We start from the raw sequence: 25,342 nt of genomic DNA, 5'->3' as shown, positions 1-25,342 counted from the left end.
GTCTATCAGTGCATGCTGGGAGTTGTAGTTTTGCAACAGCTGGAGACACACAGGTTGTGAAACACCGAGTTTGGTAACAAACTCAGTGTTTTGCAACCAGTGTGCCTTCAGCTGTTGCAAAAGCTACAACCCCCAGCATGTACAGACAGCGGAAGGGCATGCTGGGTCTTGTAGTTATGCAACAGCCGGAGGCATACTACATTGGCTGGGGATGCTGGGGATTGTAGTTATGCAACAGCTGGAGACACACTGGTTTGCTACTTAACTCAGTGTGCCTTCAGCTGTTGCAAAACTACAACTCTCAGCAGTCACCGACAGCCAACGGGCATGCTGGGAGTTGTAGTTATGCAACCACCAGATGCACCACTACAACTCCCAGCATGCACTTTAGCTGATTGTGCAAGCTGGGAGTTGTAGTTATACAACAGCTGAAGGTACACTTTTCCATAGAAAGAATGTGCCTCCATAAGGGCATGCTGGGAGTTGTGGTGGTCTGCCTCCTGCTGTTGCATAACTACAGCTCCCAGCATGCCCTTTTTGCATGCTGGGAGCTGTTGCTAAGCAACAGCAGGAGGCTGTCACTCACCTCTTGCTGCTGCTCCACGATGCCGCCGCACAGGTCAGTCCCTCGCCGCCACCGTCGCTCCTGGGGCCCCGATCCCAACAGGGACGCCGGGGATCGGGGTCCCCAGCACCGGGGGTCGTCTTCCCGCACCCGCTCACGTCCTCCGGAAGAGGGGCGGAGCGGGTTGCGGGAGTGACACCCGCAGCAGGCGCCCTGATTGGTCGGCCGGGAATCCGGCCGACAAGTCAGGGCGATCGTGAGGTGGCACCAGTGCCACCTCACCCCTGCAGGCTCTGGCTGTCAGAGACGGCCCCGATCAGCCAGTAATTCCGGGTCATCGGGTCACTGGAGACCCGATTGACCCGGAATCCACCGCAGATCGCTGGACTGAATTGTTCAGCGATCTGCGGCAATCGCCGACATGGGGGGACATAATGACCCCCCTGGGCGATATGCCGGGATGCCTGCTGAACGATTTCAGCAGGCATCCGGCCCCGGCTCCCCTCCGGCTAGCGGCGGGGGCCGGAAATGCTCATTGCGTATCCATACGCCCTCGGTCCTTAAGGACTTGGAAACGGGGGCGTATGGATACGCCCTATGTCCTTAAGGGGTTAAACAAAAGATGTGTTTGTATAAGACATGTAATCAATAATATTACATATGTCATAATATGTAATATTATGACATATGTAATATTATTGATTACATGTCTTATACAAACACATCTTTTGTTTAATTATGTCTTCACAGTTCATCTCTATACATAGAACCTGAGTGTTACTATATACCTGTGTGGAAGTAATAATCACTCTGTGCTATCGCCAATATTGGAATCTACATGGATGTGACACCACATACCCTATATGGCTGTGGTGTTATATATAGATAATCTATATGTATTACTCAATTTAAAGTTATGACATGGTGGTTTGCGGTTATCAGATTGACTCTGGACTTTTTGACGGTGTACACATCACTCTGTATGACTGTTCCGGACTGTAAACTTACCAATCTGGACATTAACTGTGGTTCCAACTTGCCAGTGACTGACTGACTGACATATCCATCCCTTTTATCTAGTGTTTATCTGGTCTGTATCTGACTACCTACTGATCTTGACTAACTACTGATCTTAATTTAGTCCATATATACCTATTTCTATGTACCCTTGTGTGATATGATCATATACTGGTAACCTATTATTCCCTCCTCGGTTCCCTGATGAACCCTTAAAACAAGTGGGAGAAACGCGTTGGACAGGAGTATGAGAGATTAATTGGCTAACCACCTGGGAGTGGAAATCACTAAACCCCACCCCCACCACACTAAATGTAGTGAGGGATAGTCCTAGGATGAGGTAGGACTATTTAGATATAGGTATTCACCTGTTACCCTATACCCATCTCATGAGCATGGTCCTCTGTTGACCAACTATACTGCTAGCTATGGACTTTTTAATTCTCTTATTTTAAAAAAGAATCAGAATAAAAGTTATATATTATTTTTTCATCACTGCCTTATTGGATGTTCCTTAACTTCATATATAACGCTTCCGGGTATAGTTAGAAATCCTGCACATGCGCAGAATCGTCCGGGACTCAGCTGGGATGAGATGGAGATTGTAAGACAATATATGAATATTCATTAGCCGTGCGGTGCTGCGGGCCGGGCAGCGGTTACGTCACAGTGCCAGATGAAGGCAGTAACCGCGCCCGTACCAGTTAGCAGCTAATTTGAATTGAATTTGAATATACCGAAAAACTGCTATAATGGGCGAACGGCGCAACGGATCCGGGCAACGTAGGAATCAAAATGTTTAGCGTCTCCCGCACTATCCATAGGTACTGTGGATAGTGCGGGAGAAAACATATGACAGTTTTCCTTTAATAGTCCCCTATAGCAACAAAAAAATTGTAAATAAAATTTGAAAAGAGTGTTAAAAAATGTGAATAAGCCCCTTCTCATAATAAAAGTATGAATCACAGCCCTTTTCCCAAATAAAATAATGTAAACAAAGATAAATATAAAATATTTAGTATTACCCTGTCGCTTCTTTCATTTTTTAGAGGCTTTTGCAAAAATGAAAGAAGCAATCTGATTGGTTTTTCTCTGGACAGGTTTTGATAAATCTCCCCCAAAATAATACCTCCACACCAGGATGACATATTACTCCTGCTAATACCTTCATACTGTTATTATATAAAAACACTATAGACAGAGCAATATCACCACTATACAAGGGATAAATAATTGCCCAATACCATGGCCAGTACCATTACCACCATGTAGTGACAGGATAATACCACCATACTGATACTGAATAAAACCACTATACACAGTCCAGTGGCACCAGCAACAACACCATACAATGGACAAATAATTATCCCCTTAAGGACCGAGCCCTTTTTCACCTTAAGGACCGGAGCGTTTTTTGCAATTCTGACCACTGTCACTTTAAACATTAATAACTCTGGAATGCTTTTAGTTATCATTCTGATTCAGAGTTTGTTTTTTCGTGACATATTCTACTTTAACTTAGTGGTAAAATTTTATGGTAACTTGCATCCTTTCTTGGTGAAAAATCACCAAATTTGATGAAAAAAATGAAAATTTAGCATTTTTCTAACTTTGAAGCTCTCTGCTTGTAAGGAAAATGGATATTCAAAATATATTTTTTTTGGGTTCACATATACAATATGTCTACTTTATGTTTGCATCATAAAATTTATGAGTTTTTACTTTTGGAAGACACCAGAGGGCTTCAAAGTTCAGCAGCAATTTTGAAATTTTTCACAAAATTTTCAAACTCGCTATTTTTCATGGACCAGTTCACGTTTGAAGTGGATTTGAAGGGCCTTCATATTAGAAATGCCCCATAAAAGACCCAAATATAAAAACTACACCCCCCAAAGTATTCAAAATGACATTCAGTAAGTGTATTAACCCTTTAGGTGTTTCACAGGAATAGCAGCAAAGTGAAGGAGAAAATTCAAAATCTTCATTTTTTACACTCGCATTTTCTTGTAGACCCAATTTTTGAATTTTTGAAAGGGGTAAAAAGGAGAAAATTTTTACTTGTATTTGAAACCCAATTTCTCTCGAGTAAGCACATACCTCATATGTCTATGTTAATTGTTCAGCGGGCGCAGTAGAGGGCTCAGAAGGGAAGGAGCGTCAAATGGTTTTTGGGGGGCATGTCACCTTTAGGAAGCCCCTATGGTGCCAGAACAGCAAAAAAACACACATGGCATACCATTTTGGAAACTAGACTCCTCAGGGAACGTAACAAGGGGTAAAGTGAACCTTAATACCCCACAGGTGTTTCACGACTTTAGCATATGTAAAAAAAAATATTTTTTTTTTACCTAAAATGCTTGGTTTCCCAAAAATTTTACATTTTTAAAAAGTGTAATAGCAGAAAATACCCCCCAAAATTTGAAACCCAATTTCTCCCGATTCAGAAAACACCCCATATGGGGGTGAAAATTGCTCTGCTGGCGCACTACAGGTCAGCGCAAATTTTGCTCTGGGGGCATGTCGCATTTAGGAAGCCCCTATGGTGCCAGAACAGCAAAAAAAAACACATGGCATACCATTTTGGAAACTAGACCCCTCGGGGAACGTAACAAGGGGTAATGTGAACCTTAATACCTTACAGGTGTTTCACGACTTTTGCATATGTGAAAATTTTTTATTTTTTTTTACCTAAAATGCTTGGTTTCCCAAAATTTTTACATTTTTAAAAAGGGTAATAGCAGAAAACACCCCCCAAAATTTGAAGACCAATTTCTCCCGATTCAGAAAACACCCCATATGGGGGTGAAAAGTGCTCTGCTGGCGCATTACAGGTCTCAGAAGAGAAGGAGTCACGTTTGGCTTTTTGAAAGCAAATTTTGCTCTGGGGGCATGCCGCATTTAGGAAGCCCCTATGGTGCCAGGACAGCAAAAAAAAAAACACATGGCATACCATTTTGCAAACTAGACCCCTCGGGGAACGTAACAAGGGGTTAAGTGAACCTTTATACCCCACAGGTGTTTTATGACTTTTGTATATGTAAAAAAAAAATTTTTTTTTTTACCTAAAATGCTTGTTTTCCCAAAAATTTTACATTTTTAAAAAGGGTAATAGCAAAAAATACCCCACAAAATTTGAAGCCCAATTTCTCCCGAGTACGGCGATACCCCATATGTGGCCCTAAACTGTTGCCTTGAAATACGACAGGGCTCCAAAGTGAGAGTGCCATGCGCATTTGAGGCCTAAATTAGGAATTGCATAGGGGTGGACATAGGGGTATTCTACGCCAGTGATTCCCAAACAGGGGGCCTCCAGCTGTTGTAAAACTCCCAGCATGCCTGGACAGTCAGTGGCTATCTGGCAATACTGGGAGTAGTTGTTTTGCAACAGCTGGAGGCTCCGTTCTGGAAACAGTGGCGTACCAGACGTTTTTCATTTTTATTGGGGAGGGGAGGGGGGCTGTGTAGGGGTATGTGTATATGTAGTGTTTTTTTACTTTTTATTTTATTTTGTGGTAGTGTAGTGTAGTGTTTTTAGGGTACAGTCACACGAGCGGGGGTTCACAGTAGTTTCTCGCTGGCAGTTTGAGCTGCGGCAGAAAATTTGACGCAGCTCAAACTTGCAGCCGGATACTTACTGTAATCCTCCGCCCATGTGAGTGTACCCTGTACGTTCACATTGGGGGGGGGGGGGAACATCCAGCTGTTGCAAAACTACAACTCCCAGTATGGACGGTCTATCAGTGCATGCTGGGAGTTGTAGTTTTGCAACCGCTGGAGGCTCCGTTTTGGAAACAGTGACGTACCAGACGTTTTTCATTTTTATTGGGGAGGGGGGCTGTGTAGGGGTATGTGTATATGTAGTGTTTTTTACTTTTTATTTTATTTTGTGTTAGTGTAGTGTAGTGTTTTTAGGGTACAGTCGCACGGGCGGGGGGTTCACAGTAGTTTCTCGCTGGCAGTTTGAGCTGCGACAGAAAATTTGCCGCAGCTCAAACTTGCAGCCGGATACTTACTGTAATCCTCCGCCCATGTGAGTGTACCCTGTACGTTCACATTGGGGGGGGGGAGAAACATCCAGCTGTTGCAAAACTACAACTCCAAGCATGTACGGTCTATCAGTGCATGCTGGGAGTTGTAGTTTTGCAACAGCTGGAGACACACAGGTTGTGAAACACCGAGTTTGGTAACAAACTCAGTGTTTTGCAACCAGTGTGCCTTCAGCTGTTGCAAAAGCTACAATCCCCAGCATGTACGGACAGCGGAAGGGCATGCTGGGTCTTGTAGTTATGCAACAGCCGGAGGCATACTACATTGGCTGGGGATGCTGGGGATTGTAGTTATGCAACAGCTGGAGACACACTGGTTTGCTACTTACCTCAGTGTGCCTTCAGCTGTTGCAAAACTACAACTCTCAGCAGTCACCGACAGCCAACGGGCATGCTGGGAGTTGTAGTTATGCAACCACCAGATGCACCACTACAACTCCCAGCATGCACTTTAGCTGATTGTGCAAGCTGGGAGTTGTAGTTACACAACAGCTGAAGGTACACTTTTACATAGAAAGAATGTGCCTTCAGCTGTTGCAAAACTACAAGTCCCAGCATGCCCATAAGGGCATGCTGGGAGTTGTGGTGGTCTGCCTCCTGCTGTTGCATAACTACAGCTCCCAGCATGCCCTTGTTGCATGCTGGGAGCTGTTGCTAAGCAACAGCAGGAGGCTGTCACTCACCTCCAACGATCCAGTAGCACAGTCTCTGACGGCCCCGATCAGCCAGTAATTCCGGGTCATCGGGTCACTGGAGACCCGATTGACCCGGAATCTGCGGCAGATCGCTGGACTGAATTGTCCAGCGATCTGCGGCAATCGCCGACATGGGGGGACATAATGACCCCCCTGGGCGATATGCCGGGATGCCTGCTGAACGATTTCAGCAGGCATCCGGCTCCGGCTCCCCTCCAGCTAGCGGTGGGGGCCGGAAATGCTCAGGGCGTATCCATACGCCCTCGGTCCTTAAGGACTTGGAAACGGGGGCGTATGGATACGCCCTATGTCCTTAAGGGGTTAAACCACACATACATAGTAACAGGATAATACTACCATACTGATACTGAATAAACCAAACCACTGTACACAGACGTTAGTGACCTCAGCTCAACACAGGCTCTGCAGACCATATAAGTGACTACATGTACAGTGGGGGCAAAAAAGTATTTAGTCAGCCACCAATTGTGCAAGTTCTCCGACTTAAAAATGAGAGAGGCCTGTAATTTTCATCATAGGTCTACCTCAACTATGAGAGACATAATAATAAAAAAAATCCATAAAATCCCATTGTCTGATTCTTAAAGGATTCATTTGCAAATTATGGTGGAAAATAAGTATTTGGTCACCTACAAACAAGCAAGATTTCTGGCTCTCACAGACATGTAACTTCTTCTTTAAGAGTCTCCTCTGTCCTCCACTCGTTACATATATTAAAGGAGATGTCCGGTGCGGACTATTCCTATTCCATCCTGCCCTGGCTGCAAAAAAAGAGAAAACAAACTTTCACTTATCTTCCTACGTTCCCCCAGAGCTCCCCAACAGTTGATCGGTCAGCCAGGCTGTCTGCTTCCTACTTCCCTTAGCCCGGGATGTCACACGGCGCTTCGGCCGGTGATAGGCTGAAGTGGCATGTGACGTCCCAGGCTAAGGGAAGCAGGAAGCAGACAAACCGGCCGACCGATCAACTGTTGCGGAGCTCCAGGGGAACGTAGGTAAGGTAAGTGAAAGTTTGTTTTCTCTTTTTTTTGCAGCCAGGGCAGGATGGAATAGTCCGCACCGGACATCTCCTTTAACCCCTTAAGGACCAGGGGTTTTTCCGTTTATGCACTTTCATTTTTTCCTCCTTACCTTTAAAAAATTATAACTCTTTCAATTTGGCACCTAAAAATCCATATGATGGCTTATTTTTTGTGCCACCAATTCTACTTTGTAATGACATCAGTCATTTTACCCAAAAATCTACGGCAAAACGGAAAAAATAATCCTTGTGAGACAAAATTGAAAAAAAAAAAGCCATTTTGTAACTTTTTGGGCCTTCTGTTTCTACGTAGTAAATGTAAAAATGACACATTCCCTTTATTCTGTAGGTCCTTCCAATTAAAATGATACCCTATTATAGGTTTGATTTTGTCTTACTTCTGAAAAAAATCATAACTACATGCAGGAAAATGTATACGTTTATAATTGTCCTCTTCTGACCCCTATAACTTTTTTATTTTTCCACATATGGGGCAGTGTGAGGGCTCATTTTTTGCGCCGAGATCTGAAAATTTTAGTGATACCATTTTTGTATTGATCGGACTTGTTGATCGCTTTTTATTCATTTTTTCATGATCTTAAAAGTGACCAAAAATACACAATTTTGGACTTTGGAATTTTTTTGCGCGTACGCCATTGACTGTGTTTAATTAATTATATATTTTTATAATTCCGACATTACCACATATGTTTATTTTTATTTACACTTTTTTTTTTTTTAAATGGGAAAAGGGGGGTGATTCATACTTTTATTAGGGGAGGGGTTAAATGATCTTTATTCACTTATTTTTTGCAGTGTTATAGCTCCCATAGGGGGCTATAACACTGCACACACTGATCTTTTACATTGATCACTGGTTTCTCATAGGAAACCATTGATCAATGATTCTGCCGCTTGACTGCTCATGCCTGGATCTCAGGCACTGAGCAGTCATTCGGCGATCGGACACCAGAAGGCAAGATAGGAGACCCTCCTCGTGTCTTATAGCTGTTCGGGATGCCGCGATTTCACCGCGGCGATCCCGAACAGCCCCCTGAGCTAACTGGCAGTGATTTACTTTCACTTTAGACGCGGCGTTCAAAGTTCGCGTCTAAAGTGAAAGTAAATCACTGCCGGTTAGCTCAGGGGGCTGTTCGGGATCGCCGCGGCGAAATGGTTAAAAGGGTTAATAGCGTGCGGCACTGCGATCAATGCTGCGCGCTATTAGCCACGGGTCCCGGACGTTTTTAGAGGCCGGGCCCGTCCCGCTATGACGCGGGGCCACGTCGTGGCCCCGCGTTATAGCAAGGAAAAGGACTCAGGACGTACCGGTACGTCCTTGGTCCTTAAGATGTTGATGGAACCTGTTTGAATTTGCTATTAGTATAAAAGACACCTGTCCACAACCTCAAACAGTCACACTCCAAACTCCACTATGGCCAAGACCAAAGAGCTGTCGAAGGACACCAGAAACAAAATTATAGACCTGCAACAGACTCGGAAGACTGAATCTGCAATAGGCAAGCAGCTTGGTGTGAAGAAATCAACTGTGGGAGCAATTATTAGAAAATGGAAGACCTACAAGACACTGATAATCTCCCTCAATCTGGGGCTCCACACAAGATCTCACCCCGTGATGTGAAAATCATCACAAGAATGGTGAGCAAAAATCCCAGAACCACAGGGGACCTAGTGAATGACCTGCAGAGAGCTGGGACCAAAGTTACAAAGGCTACCATCAGTAACACACTACGCCACCAGGGACTCAAATCATAGAGTACCAGATGTGTTCCTCTGCTTAAGCCAGTACATGTCTGGGCCTGTCTAAAGTTTGCTGGAGAGCATTTGGATGATCCAGAAGAGTATTGGGAGATGTCATATGGTCAGATGAAACCAAAGTAGAACTTTTTGGTAAAAACTCATTTTGTGACACATCACCTGCTCCTGTTATAGTCCCTCTATTGTCACCTAGCTTTCCCAAACTCCCGACCAACACTAGTTATGCACTGACACATCAATTACTCCAGGTATAGCCCCTCTATTGTGAACTAGCTTTCTCGGACTCCTAAACAATCGTGGTTAAGAAGTGACACATCACCTACTCCTGGCATAGTGTCTCTATTGCAGTGTTGTCAAACCAGTTTGTCTCCAGCTGCTGCAAAACTACAACTCCCAGCATGCCATGAAAAGCCAAAGGCTGTACAGGCATGCTGGGAGTTGTGATTTTGCAACAGCTGGAGATTACCTGGTTTTACGACACTACTCTATTGCCCTCTAGCTTTCCTATTTATGCAGTGACACATCACCTATTCAGAAATAGCTCCTCTATTGTCACCCAGCTTTACCAGACTCCTGACCAACACTAGTTATACAGTGACACATCTCCTACTCCAGGCATTTTCCTAAAATCGCATATAACACAGTACCCTCCAATATGCAAGAAAAATTTGCATCCCTCGTCACCATGTAATGCAGTGTTTCCCAACCAGGGGGCCTCCAGTGGTTGCGAAACTACAACTCCCAGCATGCCCGGACAGACCAAGGCTGTCCGGGGATGCTGGGAGTTGTAGTTTTGCAACAGCTGGAGGCCCCCTGGTTGGGAAACACTGATGTAGTGCAATGCAATGTCCGGCAGATGAGGCCAGCAGTGCAGGCAGGGAGGTCGGTGCAGGCAGGGTTGTCGGTGCAGGCAGCAGTGCAGGCAGGGAGGTCGTGCAGGTAGGGAGGTAGGTGCAGGCAGCAGTGCAGGCATGGAGGTCGGTGCAGGCAGCAGTGCAGGCAGGGAGGTAGGTGCAGGCAGCAGTGCAGGCAGGGAGGTAGATGCAGGCAGCAGTCCAGGCAGGGAGGTCGGTGCAGGCAGCAGGGCAGGCAGGGAGGTCGGTGCAGGCAGCAGGGCAGGCAGGGAGGTCGGTGCAGGCAGCAGCGCAGGCAGGGAGGTCGGTGCAGGCAGCAGCGCAGGCAGGGTGGTCGGTGCAGGCAGCAGTGCAGGCAGGGAGGTCGGTGCAGGCAGCAGTGCAGGCAGAGAGGTAGGTGCAGGCAGCAGTGCAGGCAGGGAGGTCGGTGCAGGCAGCAGTGCAGGCAGGGAGGTCGGTGCAGGCAGCAGGGCAGGCAGGGAGGTCGGTGCAGGCAGCAGTGCAGGCAGGGAGGTAGGTGCAGGCAGCAGTCCAGGCAGGGAGGTCGGTGCAGGCAGCAGTGCAGGCAGGGAGGTCGGTGCAGGCAGCAGGCAGGGAGGTCGGTGCAGGCAGGAAGGTCGGTGCAGGCAGCAGTGCAGGCAGGGAGGTCGGTGCAGGCAGCAGTGCAGGCAGGGAGGTCGGTGCAGGCAGCAGTCCAGGCAGGGAGGTCGGTGCAGGCAGCAGTGCAGTTACATAAGCCGGGAGGGTGACAGCTCCGTGGACACTACGTGTGGGGGCAGTGCTCGGTAACGTCAGAGGGGAAGGGGCAGCAGACTGTACACTGCCAATCATCCCCAGCACACAGCACCAGGGAGGAGAGACCTTGTGGAGGTGAGTGATGCTGCTGGCAGTGCCCGGTGTGACTGCTCATAATCATCATCATCAGCGCCCACCTCCTAATCCCGCCTTAGCCCGGGCACACAGCGCACTGCCTCCTAGATCACATTAGGTGGGAATAAGGTAAGGAGGGTGCTGGGCAGGGAGAGGGCTCAGGTCTGCTATGGAATAGTATTATTGTGTGCGGAGGAATTGTATGGCGCCTCCTGTCACTGCCATGAGTCATGTTGTCCTCCCCACCACCATGATGGATGTGTGCAACATGTATGTGTCATATGTGTTACATGTGTGTGCATGGATGACGTGTGCAGAGATCATGTGTGATGTATGTATGGATCATGTATTATGTGTGTGAATGTGTATCTGCCACTTGTATGTCAATGTATAAATGCATCATGTGTGTTGGCATCATGTATGTGCATGTGATGCTGCTGGCAGATCCCCAGGGAAGCCGCAGGGCTCTTTATAGCCTTTGTTACACTAGGATTTTTTATTTTATTTTTTGCTGATTTACATTCCCTCATTTCTGGCATTTGTAATATTGTATCATGCAAACAGCACCGACTCCTGCAAACCTCCATTTTAGAAATGTTGCAGAGATAAGTGTCCTTTGTAAGGATGTAACTGAGACTTACAATACTGGAGTGTGGTATAGATGCCATGGCGCTGTTTGGATAAATGTTTATCCCTGACACATGTAGATTGTTTGTGTTCACTTTATGATGTTTTGTAAACATAGGATTCTATTTGTATTACTATTGAAAAGCTGCCCACAGATGTTACTATGTGCCCACGTCACATTGTTCAGGCTGGCATCAAATATTAAAGTATTACTATGTGCCTACAGTTTATTGCACTGGCATCATGTTTACAAGTATTACTATGTGCCCACGGTTTATTGCACTGGCATCATGTTTACAGGTATTACTATGTGCCTACAGTTTAATGCACTGGCATCATGTTTACAAGTATTACTATGTGCCCACGGTTTATTGCACTGGCATTGTTTACATGTATTACTATGTGCCCACGGTTTATTGGACTGGCATCATTTATTAAAGTACTACTATGTGCCCATGTTTTATTGCACTGGCATCATGTTTACAAGTATTACTGTGTGCCCACTGTTTATTGGACTGGCATCATGCTTACAAGTATTACTATGTGCTCACGATTTATTGCACTGACATTGTTTACATGTATTACTATGTGCCCACATCTGATTGCTTAGTCTGGTATAATTTATTAAAGTATGACTGTGTGCCCACGGTTTATTACGCTGGCATCATGTTTACAAGTATTACTATGTGCTCACTGTTTATTGGACTGGCATCATTTATTAAAGTATTACTATGTGCCCATGTATTATTGCACTGGCATCATGTTTACAAGTATTACTATGTGCTCACTGTTTATTGGACTGGCATCATGTTTACAAGTATTACTATGTGCTCACTGTTTATTGGACTGGCATCATTTATTAAAGTATTACTATGTGCCCATGTATTATTGCACTGGCATTATGTTTACAAGTATTACTATGTGCTCACGGTTTATTGCATTGGCATAATGTTTACAAGTATTACTATGTGCCCACTGTTTATTGGACTGGCATTATGCTTACAAGTATTACTATGTGCCCACGGTTTTATTACTATGTGCCCACATCTGATTACTTAGTCTGGCATCATTTATTAAAGTATTACTGTGTGCCCACGGTTTATTGCGCTGGCATCATGCTTAAAAGTATTACTATGTGCCCACATCTTATTTCTTAGTCTGGCATCATTTATTAAAGTATTACTATGTGCCCTTGGTTTATTGCACTGGCATCATGTGCCCTCTTCTGATTACTCAGTCTGGCATCATATATAAGTATAATATAGGTCACTATATGCCCACTCTAATTAGGGTATGTTCACACTACAAAATCTCTGCACAAAATTCTGATCAGGAATTCTGCTTAGAGATTCCGCTTCACTAATCTGGCACCAGTGTGAATGAGTCTTCCGCTGACCCACTCACACTGCCGATATTTAGCGGTGGAAAATTCTGTGAAAAAAATGAATGTGCCGAAAGAATCAGCATGTTCAGAATTACATGCGGACTGCTTTGTCCTCAGTGGTGACAGCGCAGGTTTGCCGAAGGATTTCGGTGTTGGAAATAAGTTGTGAATATAGAAGCGTTCTTGTATAACCACAATGTATTCTCTTGGCATTGTATATAGAAGTATTCTTGTATATGAATAACTTATATCCCTGACATTGTATATAGAAGTGTTCTTGTATATGCATAACTTATATCCCTCAAGTTATGATGAAAAATGAGTATTTGGTCAATAAATCGAGATTTTAATGAATCAATAAATCAATTATTGGTCAATAAATCGAGATGGTCAATGAATGGTGGCCTGAGTTCTGGAACGAGCCATGATAAGTAGGTCGTCTAGGTATATGATCAGTCGTACGCCCCTGCTTCGTAGGGATGCCACCACTGGTTTCAACAACTTGGTGAAACACCATGGGGCGGATGAAAGGCCGAACGGGAGGCATGTAAATTGCCACATCCGATCTCTCCAGAGGAAGCGCAGAAATCGTTGAGAGGACGGATGGATAGGGACGGTAAGATAGGCGTCCTTTAGGTCCACCTTGACAAGCCAGTCCCCCGGCCACAATAGATCTCGCAGGAAGTGAACCCCTTCCATTTTGAAGTGTCGGTACACTACGTGTTGGTTTAGATTTCGTAGATTTATCACTGGGCGAAATCCGCCACCTTTCTTCTTGACTAAGAAGAGGTTGCTGACGAATCCCGGGGAGAGGGGATCAACTTCTATGACCGCTTGTTTGGATAGAAGATCTTGCAGTTCGTTGTCTATAAGAGCAACGTTTAAGTTTGAAAACTGTATGGGGAACGGGATTACATTCAGCTCCGGTATGGAGTGGAGTTCTATCTGGTATCCCACCACCATATGGAGAATCCACGCGTCTGCCGTAATCGCAGACCAGGCGTGGGTAAAAAACTTCAATCTGCCCCCCACAGGAATGTGATGATGTATTTGAATTGTGGTACTCACCAATGGATGGTCGGGATCGGGGATAGCCTCTGCCACCACGTCCTCTCCATGGCCTACCTCGAGGGGGAAAGAACGGCGCAGGTTGTGCCACTGGCAGCGGATAGGGTGGAGGAGCCTGGGCGTACTGTGCAGGAACTCTAGGGTTTGGCCTATAGGAGTAAGACCGGCCGGCAGATCGGCCCCTACTTCTGCCGGCCTTGGAGAAAATTTTGGTCGAGAGACCAGACTTCTTTAATGAGGTTTGGGCCTTGTCTAAACTGGTGAACAGACCCACAAACTTATTAATGTCTTTGATGAGGTTATCACCAAAGAGCATGCCCTTAGCCGAGGGTCCCGGTTCGGTTTCCGCTAGATGCGATAATTGAGGGTCTAGTTTCATGAGAATAGACCTGCGCTCCTCAGTTGAGCATGTGGTATTGGCGCAACCCAACATACACACTGCGTGTTGGGCCCAACCCCTGAGCTGGGTTAAATCCACCGGTTGGCTGGTTGCAGCCGCCTGTTCGGACAGATTAAGAATTTTAGTAAGGGGACCGAGAACATCAAGTAAACGGTCCTGTATGGATGTAAAGGATCGCTCTATTCCTTTTTTGGCGTACTTGCCAGATTTCGTGAGGTATTTCATTAAGATGGGATCAACCTCGGGGGTGGTAGTCACCTTTTTGGGAATTGATGGTCTGGGGAATTCCGCCCTCAGCTTATTTCTATTGGATCTCTCAGGGGACATACGGATCCAGTATTCTATAAAATTTGACACCTGTGGAAGGGGCGCCCAGTCCCCAGAGCGAGGATGAGAAATCGCGTCTGGGTTAAAGAAGGGTTCTCCGAGAGAATCCAGTATGATGTCGCCCTGGGATTCAGGGTTAGCGTCTGTAGAGAACGCCATAGTCCCACCATCCTCTTCTCCAGAGACAGACTCAGGGATGTCAGACAACTCAGATTCCGCGGAGGAGTCCTCCTCAGAAGAGTCCACGAAAGAATTAGGTTTGGTCCGTCTGGCGGCCTTATGCCTCTTGTTAGTTAACTCCTCGAGGCCCGAGGGTCGGAATGAGTCGGAAGGATGTGTGGGTCGGCAGTCCGAGGAAGGTACTGCCCGGGGCACAAATTGTTCTTCCCCTGCCGGGGAGTCGGATGCAAGCACAGTGTGTTTGCGCTTTTGTGAGGCTTTACCTCTTAACCATAGAGCCAGCGCTGTGTGTTAGTGGAACTGGTAGTAAGGGTAGTGACTGTTGAGAGCCAGATGGTAGCACAGCAGATGCTAGAGCTGCCTGGACATACTTGTTGATAAGCTCTTGGATCTGAGCAGCGCTCATAAAGTGTGCTGTGTCAGAAGTAGCCTCCATCCCTGGGGCATTACCTTCATCAGACATGGTTGTAACAATATGGGGTATAACAAAGTATAGTACAGTACCCACTAGACTAGTAAGTTAGGTACCAACCCGGGTATAGTATATATAGAGATAGAGAGGAATAAATCCTGATGATCTAATATAAAATTAATATATATATAAAGTTAATGTATATATATGTATAGGTTGTAACGGGGAATCTAATAAGGCGCTCCTTACTGCTCAGGCTCCTATTCTCCACACCGCTCGCTCTGAACTGGCGATGCGGTGGGAAGTAACACAGAGCCTAGAGACGTACTCTCGCGAGACAGCGTCATCAAGCGCTGTAATTGGAGGAATAGAAGAAACGCCCCTTGGAGCGTCCGCCCCTCCGCCCGTCCGATGTGCGCGAAGTAGACGCGGCAGGAGAAGAAGGACGTGACAAGATGGCGCCCAGGTAAGATGGCACCGTTTATCTGGGGCAAAGAACGAGCGCAATGACCGCCCCGATGTGCGGATTAACGCTCGGAGAAAAACTATATATAAAAAAAAAAAAAGAAGGGGGTAGTATAAGCGCAATAACCGCGCAATATAAACACAATATATATAAACACAATATATAAACGCAATAGAAGCGCAGTGTCCGTACTGAAATTCCGGGCACCACGCTTATTAGACTGTGTAAATATACTCGCAAATTAACACAAACAATAATCATGTAAGAGCATATACTTATCTGTGCTATGAGCAGAAAGAAAGAGGAGGAGTCTTGGAGAGCAGTCCCTTTTATAGGAGTCTTCAGGGCTAGGATTGGCCGAAAGGACCCCAGGGGACTGCTGGGAATTGTAGTTTGAAAAGTTTTTTCTGTTTAATACGTTAAAAGTAAACGTTTGATTTTTTCTGCTATGGGCATTAATAAAGAAAGATTAATGCATAAGATATTAGCCTCCTGTCTGAAATATAACTAAAGTTCATCTCAATACTTTGTTATATACCCTTTGTTGGCAATGACTGAGGTCAAACGTTTTCTGTAAGTCTTCACAAGGTTTTCACACACTGTTGCTGGTATTTTAGCCCATTCCTCCATGCAGATCTCCTCTAGAGCACTGATATTTTGGGGCTGTCGCTGGGCAACATGGACTTTCAACTCCCTCCAAAGGTTTTCTATGGGATTGAGATCTGGAGACTGGCTAGACCACTCCAGGACCTTGAAATGCTTCTTACGAAGCCACTCCTTTATTGCCCAGGCGGTGTGTTTGCTGATGGAAAGAGGTTTTCACTCAAAATCTCATGATACATGACCCCATTCATTCTTTCCTTTACACGGGCCAGTCGTCGTGGTCCCTTTTTTTACACTCATTTGTTTTATTTTATTTTACACTTTTTGTTTTCTATTTTTTTTTTGTTTTGTCCAAACATTATTTTCGCATTGATAAAGCAGCCAGAAGTGTAGCCAAAAGTATAGCTGCATTACATGTGTTCACAACAGTAAGCTCATGTGGGTAGTCTGGGGTGGAGGGGGGGGAGGGGTAAAGGGACAGTTGTGCTTTAAAGGGGTTTTCTGGACTCATAATTACAAAGAGACAAGGAATGGGGTGCAAAGGAAAAATAATCAATACTCACCCCTCAGCTCGCCACCAGCCCAGAACTGCTGACACTCTGGAGTCCCTGGCAAAAGTGCAAGGATGATGTCCCCATTCACTGAGCCTAGGATTGTGCAGCCGATCACTGGCCAGAGCACAGAACTCCAGATTGCCGATGGCACTGGATTGGTGGCCAGCTTAGGAGAAACACATTTTTGGAAAACATTTTACTTGTCACTGTGTAGCTTTGTAAAAAGGACATTAAACCCCCTAAGGGTACGGTCATATGGGACAAATGTTGCTGCATATTTGCTGCTGTGTATTTTTCTACTCATTGAGGTCAATGGCTCGCAAAATCAGCATGTATTTTGCTAACCATAGACTTTAATGGGTAGGAAAATACCCATCAGCCAATACTCCGAAAAATATGGCAAGTGTGACCCAACCCTGAAGCATAACTTTGATGCTCTGGAGGCAGGATACCAGTTTAAACTTTGTAGCCCGAGACCTGCTCTAGACTACAGAGATCAGAATACAGATTTACCAGAAGTCCTATGCTAGTCAATGGGATTCTGGCAAATCCGTAACCCGATAGCTGTAGTCTCGGTCTACGAAGTTGTTGGGATACTTAAACAAGTATCTGGCTGCTGAACTAACGGCGGAGTTATGCTTTAACCTCGTTTAAATTTCAGGTGTTATTGCTTTAACCTCTTAAGGACCCAGCCATTTTACACCTTAGGACCTGGCCATTTTTTGAACATCTGACCACTGTCACTTTAAACATTAATAACTCTGGAATGCTTTTAGTTATCATTCTGATTCCGAGATTGTTTTTTCGTGACATATTCTACTTTAACATAGTGGTAAAAAAAAAAATTGTAGCTTGCATCCTTTCTTGGTGAAAAATGTGAAAATGTTATGAAAAATTAGAAAATTTTGCATTTTTCTAACTTTGAAGCTCTCTGTTTGTAAGGAAAATGGATATTCAAAATATTTAAATTTTTTTTTCACATATACAATATGTCTACTTTATGTTTGCATCATAAAATTGACAAGTTTTTACTTTTGGAAGACACCAGAGGGCTTCAAAGTTCAGCAGCAATTTTCCAATTTTTCACAAAATTTCCAAACTCACTATTTTTCAGGGACCAGTTCAGGTTTGAAGTGGATTTGAAGGGTCTTCATCTTAGAAATACCCCACAAATGACCCCATTATAAAAACTGCACCCCCCAAAGTATACAAAATGATATTCGGTCAGCCTTTTAACCCTTTAGGGGTTTCACAGGAATAGCAGGAAAGTGAAGGAGAAAATTCACAATCTTCATTTTTTACACTCTCATGTTCTTGTAGACCCAATTTTTGCATTTTTACGAGGGGTAAAAGGAGAAAATGTATACTTATATTTGTAGCCCAATTTCTCTCGAGTAAGCACATACCTCATATGTCTATGTAAAGTGTTCGGTGGGCGCAGTAGAAGGCTCAGAACCGAAGGAGTGACAAGGGGATTTTGGAGAGTACGTTTTTCTGAAATGGTTTTTGGGGGCATGTTGCATTTAGGAAGCCCCTATGGTGCCAGAACAGCAAAAAAAAACACATGCCATACCATTTTGGAAACAAGACCCCTTGAGGAACGTAACAAGGGATTAAGTGAGCCTTAATACCCCACAGGTGTTTCACGACTTTTGCATATGTAAAAAAATAAAATAAAATTTCACTAAAATGTGTGTTTCCCCCCAAATTTCACATTTTTGCAAGGGTTAATAGCAGAAAATACCCCCCAAAATTTGTAACCCCATCTCTTCTGAGTATGGAGGTACCCCATAAGTTGACCTGAAGTGCACTACGGGCGAACTACAATGCTCAGAAGAGAAGGAGTCATATTTGCCATACCATTTTGGAAACAAGACCCCTTGAGGAACGTAACAAGGGATTAAGTGAGCCTTAATACCCCTCAGGTGTTTCACGACTTTTGCATATGTAAAAAAATAAAATAAAATTTCACTAAAATGTGTGTTTCCCCCCAAATTTCACATTTTTGCAAGGGTTAATAGCAGAAAATACCCCCCAAAATTTGTAACCCAATCTCTTCTGAGTATGGAGGTACCCCATAAGTTGACCTGAAGTGCACTACGGGCGAACTACAATGCTCAGAAGAGAAGGAGTCATATTTGGCTTTTTGAGGGCAAATTTTGCTCGGGGGCATGTCCCATATAGGAAGCCCCTATGGTGCCAGGACAGCAAAAAATACCCACATGGCATACCATTTTGGAAACTAGACCCCTTGAGGAACGTAACAAGGAATTAAGTGAGCCTTAATACCCCACACGGGTTTCACGACTTTTGCATACGTAAAAAAAAAAAAAAATTTCATTAAAATGGGTGTTTCCCCCCAAATTTCACATTTTTGCAAGGGTTAATAGCAAAAAAATACCCCCCAAAATTTGAAACCTCATCTCTTCTGAGTATGGAGGTACCCCATAAGTTGACCTGAAGTGCACTACGAGCGAACTACAATGCTCAGAAGAGAAGGAGTCATATTTGGCTTTTTGAGAGCAAATTTTGCTCGGGGGGGGGGGGGGGGGGATGTCGCATTTAGGAAGCCCCTGTGGTGCCAGGACAGCAAAATAACCCCCACATGGCATACCATTTTGGAAACTAGACCCCTTGAGGAACGTAACAAGGGGTACAGTGAGCATTTACCCCCACTGGTGTCTGTCAGATCTTTGGAACAGTGGTCTGTACAACATTTTTAATTTGCACAGCCCACTGTTCCAAAGATCTGTCAGACACCAGTGGGGTGTAAATTCTCACTGCACCCCTCATTACATTTCGTGAGGGGTGTAGTTTCCGAAATGGGGTCACATGTGTTTTTTTTTTTTTTGCGTTTGTCAAAACCGCTGTAACAATCAGCCACCCCTGTGCAAATCACCTCAAATGTACATGGTGCACTCTCCCTTCTGGGCCTTGTTGTGCGCCCCCAGAGCACTTTGCGCCCACATATGGGGTATCTCCGTACTCGGCAGAAATTGTGTTACAAATTTTGGGGGGCTTTTTTCCCTTTTACCTCTTGTCAAAATGAAAAGTATAGGGCAACACCAGCATGTTAGTGGAAAAAATTTATTTTTTTACACTAACATGCTGGTGTAGACCCCAACTTCACATTTTCATAAGGGGTGAAAGGAGAAAAAGCCCCCCAAAATTTGTTAGGCAATTTCTCCCGAGTACGGTGATACCCCATATGTGGCCCTAAACTGTTGCCTTGAAATACGACAGGGCTCCAAAGTGAGAGCGCCATGCACATTTGAGGCCTAAATTAGGGATTTGCATAGGGGTGGACATAGGGGTATTCTACGCCAGTGATTCCCAAACAGGGTGCCTCCAGCTGTTGCTAAACTCCCAGCATGCTTGGACAGTCAACGGCTGTCCAGCAATACTGGGAGTTGTTGTTTTGCAACAGCTGGAGGCTCCATTTTGGAAACAGTGGCGTACCAGACGTTTTTCATTTTTATTGGGGAGGGAAGGGGGGCTGTGTAGGGGTATGTGTATATGTAGTGTTTTTTACTTTTTATTTTATTTTGTGGTAGTGTAGTGTAGTGTTTTTAGGGTACAGTCACACGGGCGGGGGATTACAGCGAGTTTGAGCTGCCGCGCAAAATTTGCTGCATCGCAAACTTGCAGCCTGATACTCACTGTAAGCCCCTGCCCATGTGAATGTACCCTGTACATTCACAGGGGGGGACCTCCAGCTGTTGCAAAACTACAACTCCCAGCATGCACAGTCTATCAATGCATGCTGGTAGTTATAGTTTTGCAACAGCTGGAGGCACACGGGTTGGGAAACACTGAGTTAGGAAACAGACAATGTTTCCCAACCAGTGTGCCTCCTCTTGTTGCAAAACCACAACTCTCAGCATTCTCAAGCATGCTGGGAGTAGTAGTTCGGCAACATCTTTAGAGCCAGATGTTGCCGAACTACATCTCCCAGCATGCTTTGAGTTGTAGTTTTGCAACATCTGGAGGACTACAGTTTGCAGACCACTAATGCAGTGGTTCCCAATCTGTGCCCTTCCAGATGTTGCAAAACTACAACTCCCAGTATGCCAAAACTGTCCAGGCATGCTGGGAGTTGTAGTTCTGCAACATCTGAAGGGCCAGATGTTACAGAAATACAACTCCCAGCATGCCTGGACAGTAAGGGCATGCTGAGGATGTGTAGTTTTGCAACATCTGGAAGGGCACAGTGGTCTCCAAACTGTGGACCTCCAGATGTTGCAAAACTGCAACTCCCAGCATGCCCAGACGCCAAGGGCTGTCTGGGCATGCTGGGAGTTGTAGTTTACAGGGTCCCATTACAGCAATGCATGTCGCTTTACGGCGACGTGCATTGCTGTAAAGGGCCCGACCGCGGCTGAAGATCTGCTCACCTGTCGCCGCCGCCGCCGTCTCGGCTGCCAGGATCCGGGTCTTCAGGGACGAGGTAAGTACCGGGGCCAGTCCCCAGCACTCCCCCGTCCCCCGCCGCGTCCTCCGGTCTTCCTCCCGTCCTCTCCGGACTTTCAGGGGCCGGGCAGGACGGGAGGAAGTAACTGCCCCCCCTCCTGCGATTGGTCGGTTAACTAACCGACAGATCGCAGGGTATAGGAGGAGGTGGCCGGTTTGTCACCGCGCTCCTATACGTTAGCATGGTCCTGGCTGTCTGTGACAGCCGGAATCATGCAAAATTACCGGGCGGTCGGGTCCCAGAGACCCAATCAGCCCGGTATCGCCGCAGATCGCAAGGGCGATTTCCTACATGGCCCCCCTCGGCGTTTGCGCTGGATGCCTGCTGAAGGATTTCAGCAGGCATCCAGTTCCGATCTCTGCCTGGCGCGCGGCAGAGACCGGAAAACGCCAGGGCATATGGATACGCCCTGGGTCCTTAAGGCCCAGGGTGTGAGGGCGTATCCATACGCCCTGGGTCCTTAAGAGGTTAAAGGGGTTCTCCGGTGCTTAGACATCTTATCCCCTATCCAAAGGATAGGGCATCAGATGCCTGACCGCGGGAGTCCCACCGCTGGGGACCCCCATGATCTTGCACGCGGCACCCCGTATGTAATTAGTGACAGCTATCACGCCTCCTCCTGTAGGCTTGCATTGAGGGGCGGAGCGTGACGTCACGGAGCGTGACGTCACGGAGGCGTGATGTCACACGCCGACGGCCCTGTGGTCGCCGGTAATCAGTCCCGGAGCGAATACGCTCCGGGGACTTATTACAAACGGGGTGCCGCGTGCAAGATCCCGGGGGTCCCCAGTGGCGGGACTCCTGTGGTCAGACAGCAGGGGTGTGGAAATTTTATAGAAAACTACTTGTCCACGGGACTAAAATGGAGCAAAATCTACTTTTCCCTCATGACGATCCACTTGTCCGGGCCAATTTTTGCTTTTACGCTCTGATTTTTTCCTCCTCGCCCTATAATAGCCATAACTACCTACTATAATGATACCTTTTAATTTTTCAATAACATATTCTCCGAACCAAAAAAAAAAAATATATATATATATATACAGTGGTCCCTCAACATACGATGGTAATTCGCTCCAAACGACCCATCGTTTGTCGAATCCATCGTATGTTGAGGGATCCGTGCAATGTAAAGTATAGGAAGCTGTACTCACCTGTCCCCGTCGCTCCGGACCAGGTCCTCACCGCTCCCACTGCTGTCCCAGGGGCTCCCGATGCTGTCCCGCTGCTCCGGTGTCTTCTTCACGATCCTCCGGTGTCTTGCGCATCTTCTGCAGGGTTCGGGCCTCGCTTTCTGGTGACGTTATTACGCTGCTGCGCCGGCGCGGCGTGCGTAGTGACGTAATAACGACGCCGGAAAGCAAGGCCCGGACCCTGGAGAAGATGTGCAAGACACCGGAGGATCGCGAAGTGGACCCGGAGCATCGGGAATAGGTAAGCGAACCTGCTGGGGCACATTACACTATACTATCCGACAGCAGCTTAAGCATTTTGCGCTGTCGGATAGCAGTTAATGCGATGGCCCCGACATATAAAAGCATCTTATGTCGATGCTGACATCGACATGCGATGGCCTTTGAGAGGCCATCGTATGTCGATTTTATCATATGTCGGGGCCATCGTAGGTCGGGGGGTTACTGTATATATATTAAGGGAAGTGAAATTGAAATAGTAAAAGATAATTTTGCAGATTTGGTGTTTTTCTTTTCTGCGCCATTTACCTTGTGGTTGAGGTAACATGTTAGTTTTATACTTTAGACGCCTGATTACAGCGATACCAGATTTGTATCGTTTACGTCATGTTTTACTAATTCTGGACGTTTGCAAATTTTTTTAATTGCCATTGTTTAACCCCTGTAGCTTTATTTTTTTTCCGCATACCAGGCTGTATGAGGGCAAATTTTTTGCGCCATAATCAGTTCTTTGTATCGGTACCATCTTGGTATTGATCTGACTTTTTAATCGCTTTTTAACTTTTTTTTATGGGATATTAAAAAAATTGCAAATCTGTGGTTTGGTATTTTTTTTACATTTACCGTACGGGATACATAATGCTATATTTTAATAGGTTGTACAATTACGCACGAAGCGATACCAAATATGTTTATTTTTATTATGTTTGCATGTTTTTATATAGGAAAAGGGGGCGATTTGAACTATTAACATGGAAGGGGTTAATGCAGCGGTCTTCAAACTGTGGCCCTCCAGATGTTGCAAAACTACAACTCCCAGCATGCCCGGACAGCCAACGCCTGTCCTGGCATGCTGGGAATTGTAGTTTTGTAACATCTGGAGGGGCACAGTTTGAAGACCACTGGGTTAATGTGTCTTTCAAACTTATATTAAAACTTTTTTATTTTATTTTATTTACACTTTATTAGACTTATGAGGAATCATTAGATTCCTCATACAGATGAATAGAGTTCTATTGAACTCATTGATCTGTGTGCTCTGTGATCCATTGATAGAGCCTGGTCCAGCCAGGCTCTATCAATGACAGAGCCGGGACAGCAGGGAACAGAGGTAAGTCCTCCGGCTACCTCCATAGTGGATCACCCCCCTGCGATCGCGCTGCGGGGGGGGGGGGGGGCGATCCACCCCACTAGCCCACCAGGGAGCATTCACATCTCCCTTTAGACGCCGCTGTCAGCTTTGACAGCGGCGATCTAAAGGGTTAATAGCCAGCCATGGCTATTAGCGGCGGCCCCCGGCTACTGAGAACAGCCGGGGGCTGCAGAGTATGGAGCGGGCAGGAGTCCGGAGCACGCTCCATACATACTGCAGAGCGCCGCATGCATCTCCCCGTGCAGACGTGCCTCCTCCCCTCAGCTCTCCGAAGCTACAGCTGGGGGGAGTGAAGGCAGAGGACGCAGGTCTGCACGGGGAGAAATAAGCCACGCCCCCTCATCTCCCCCCGCACATCTGCAGAGCAGGGGAGAGGAGACAGATACTGTACACAGCTTTTCATCTCCCCTGCTCTGCTTCGGAGGATACAGGCTGCAGAGTATGGAGCGGGCAGGAGTCGGCAGCCCGCTCCATACAGACTGCAGATCCGCCGAACTTGTCAGGTCCGCCCTGCTTGCCCGAAGCCGGGCTAAGGGCCGGACAAATTCACCTGCCCGGTGCCCAAAACGGCTAGTCCCGGGAGTCGGGCGATAGAAATTCCACATCCCTGAGGCATCTTATGCCCTATCCTTTGGATAGGGGATAAGATGTTTAAACACCGGAGTACCCCTTTAACACTAGGCACAGAAAAAATTAGCAGGTGGCACTACTTCTAAAGCCATAAACCTCAGCACTGATGGGAAATGTGAATCAACGATCCAGAGTAAAAAACACATTGATAGGGGTGCAAAATGTAATAAAAAGTAATGTTAAGCAAGAAAAAATTGTAGCAAAGTATCATTGGCACTCACCTATATTAAAATTTTACTTTTTACTACCTTAAAGGGGTACTCCAGTGAAAAACTATTTTTTTCATATCAGCTGGCTCCAGAAAGTTAAACAGAATCGTAGGTTACTTCTATTTAAAAAATCTTAACCCTTCCAGTACTTATCAGCTGCTGTATACTACAGAGGAAGTTGTGTAAGTTGTGTAAATGGGGTCCATCAGATTTCCGTCAGGTGTCTGTTGCAAGAGTTGAGCAGAGAAAAAATGACTGCTTGCGGTATTTTTTCCTCTGCTAACGTCCCATAGATTGAATGGACTCAGCCAGTTAAGCTTCTCTGAATGGAGCTAAATGCTGGTGTTAACTTACCCTAAGCGGAATGCAGTCACCCCGTGTGCACACACTCTTGTGACCCCTGCAACACCAGTAAGAAAGCAACATAAAAAACAAGCAGCATCCAGACAGTAAAAGGAAAAATTGTGGAGTAGAGATCGGGGTTATAAAACCCCCCCACAAACTATGAGCATCCCACAGAGCATCATTAAATCCATTATAACAATATTAAAGAATATATGGCTCAACTACAAACCTGG

At 45.8% G+C, this 25,342-nt stretch overlaps 1 protein-coding gene across 2 annotated transcripts in view; it reads left to right on the top strand.

Annotated features, from left to right (window-relative positions):
- The first annotated feature begins 10,711 nt into the window (after nucleotides 1-10,711).
- FAM169A (family with sequence similarity 169 member A) overlaps nucleotides 10,712-25,342 on the top strand; it is an 86,921-nt gene continuing 72,290 nt past the window's right edge. The window contains exon 1 of one of the 2 annotated variants that reach the window (XM_056540018.1): nucleotides 10,712-10,868. The gene's annotated coding sequence lies outside the window, so the exon portion shown is untranslated. Of the gene's footprint in view, nucleotides 10,998-25,342 lie in introns of both variants that reach the window. The other variant, XM_056540027.1, reaches the window with a different exon arrangement.

Source organism: Hyla sarda, chromosome 1 (genome assembly GCF_029499605.1).
Source record: "Hyla sarda isolate aHylSar1 chromosome 1, aHylSar1.hap1, whole genome shotgun sequence".
Lineage (NCBI taxonomy): Eukaryota > Metazoa > Chordata > Amphibia > Anura > Hylidae > Hyla > Hyla sarda.
Note: the sequence above shows the minus strand (reverse complement) of the source record. Positions and strands in the feature narration are given on the sequence as shown.